General features: G+C 45.6%; 1 pseudogene; it reads right to left on the minus strand.

Moving 5' to 3' along the window:
• Positions 1-817, minus strand: LOC136130481 (voltage-dependent anion-selective channel protein 3-like; annotated as a pseudogene).
• Positions 818-2,236: the final 1,419 nt, after the last annotated feature.

The following is a 2,236-nucleotide window of genomic DNA, read 5'->3' on the forward strand; positions in this document are numbered from 1 at the left end:
TTAAGCTTCTAGTTCAAATCCCAGCCCAACCTTGTGTCCTCCTGCACTGAAGTTCTTTCCATGGATGAGAGCTGACAGGGTCAGTTTCACTCCTGGTTGAAGGGCCTGAGTACAACCCAGTCCAATCAGGCTGGCATTATTCACTTTAGCAGATAGAGAAGTTCTACAATCCAGCTTGTACTTAGCAGCGATGCCGAAACGTGTGTTGTTCCTGCCTGCTGTCCACGCGAGGTTTATTGATGTTTCAATCTTCTTGTTCACCTTCTGGTAGATCCACCCTCCAAATTCAATGCCATCGTACATGTGAGTATGCAGCTGGTAGTCTGCGGCCCTGTAACCCAGGGTGAAATTATTCTGTGACAGTTTCAATTTGGCTGTGTCTAAACTCATCTGATAGCCAGCAAGCCAACCTTCAAAGGCCAACACAGCCCAGCCATAGATGGTTTGTCCAGAAAAATCTATACCAACATTATTGCCAAGACTGAAACAATCCTGTTTATAGGAGGCCTTCAGTTTCCCACTCTTCTTTCCTGTGTTTGGGACAAATATGGTATCGAGAGTCAGTTTCAACCCTTGAGTTGAACTTATGCCTTGAGTTGAATGAACTCGATTTGAGTTTCAATTTATTCTCCAAAGAGATTTCTGTCCCCAAAGTATTGTCTGTGTTCTACTTTGGGGTGAAGGTCAGCCCGTAGTTACAAATCTTGTATTTGGTTTCTAGGTTGCCTAATGCTTTCCCTGTAACAGTGTAAGCATGACCAGAAGTAGAAAATTCCACTCCACTACATAATTTGGTCCTCAGATCTATTTTGACCATGCTAAACCCATATCCTTTGCTGAAGACATCCTTGGCAGACTCTCCTAGGTCACAGTAAGACGGCGTGTTACACGTATCTCTGACGGGATGGCCCGTCCGCTCCGCCAGGGCACCGCTGAAGCCAGACGAGGATTTTAAATCAACAATACGACACAGGTAGTTTGTTCTCTCCAATATCCCCTATTACACTGCACTTAAGACCTGGGAATGGCTTTCCCCGCCCAGGGCTGCCCTCCTGCTCTCTCATTGCTTCCTCCTTATGTCCCCCTCGACTAGTACCCACCTCCTTTGCCCCCGCGATCTGTACTCAGCGGTGACAACATGAGAGGTCAGCGTTTCCTCTTGGGTGAGAGGATTAATTTCCTGATTGGAATGTGGAGGCTTTTCCCATATTGGAAAAGGCAAAAGAGGGGCTGGGACACTTCCTGGGTAATACTGTTATGCATCCCCTATGGCTATAGCATTCTGAGTCGTCAGTGGTCCTTTCTCTACATCATGCCAGCTACCGAGACTTTAGTCCTTGGTCACTTGGACTAATAAAGCATTTCACGTGTGCCCTGACCAGCATTCCAAGGAGGGAGAATCACCATCCTCGCCATCACCAACATTAGCGTCCCCATCATCACCATCACAAACACACACATACCTTTCACACGTGCCAGACATTCTAAACTTTTAACTCAATCTTCACCGCAAGCCTAGGACAGAGGTATGAGTGTCATATACTATCCCCATTTTGCATATGAGACAGAGGCAGACAGAGGTTTACTCACTTGTCCAAGGTCACAAGGCTAGTAAGTGGTGGAGTGGGGACTTGAACCCAGGCAGTGTGAAGCCACTGGTTGATACTGAAGCATCATCTCCAGGAACTGCTTTGGATCTTGAATCTTGAACAAGATATTTCCGGACCTTGTGAGACGGCCAATGGGTCAAAGCTTATGCTTCTGAAGTAGAACAAACCTAACTGTTTACTGGGGAATCAATTGTATCTTTTGCTTTGCAGGGGAATAAAAAAGGCCAGAAATTGATATCTAAGGTGAGTTTTCTGGTCAAGATTTATTTTTCATTCTCCCTGCAATTTTTGCTAGACTAAGGAAGAAAGAGAGCTCGGAACAGCAGCTACCTGTTGGTCTCTCTTGAGCAGCAATCTAGAGAATTGAAAAAGTTGCTTCACGTAGGTTCAACAAATCCAAGAACTCCTAGAATTTTTCCAAATGAAGATGGTGCCTTGGGAAGTAAAAACTCAGAAAAGGGAAAACAATACTACATCCCTGAAAACTTTCAGCATGAGAAATCGTTACCGAACCAGGTTCGACTTGCTCGCTGCACAGCAAGCCAAAAAACGCTAACGCTGAGGTTTGCAGCGAAGAGAGGGCTTACTCACGAGGCAACCAAACGAGGAAACTGGAGAACAAACTT

Source organism: Phocoena phocoena, chromosome 11, assembly GCF_963924675.1.
Source record: "Phocoena phocoena chromosome 11, mPhoPho1.1, whole genome shotgun sequence".
NCBI classification, from domain to species: Eukaryota; Metazoa; Chordata; class Mammalia; order Artiodactyla; family Phocoenidae; genus Phocoena; species Phocoena phocoena.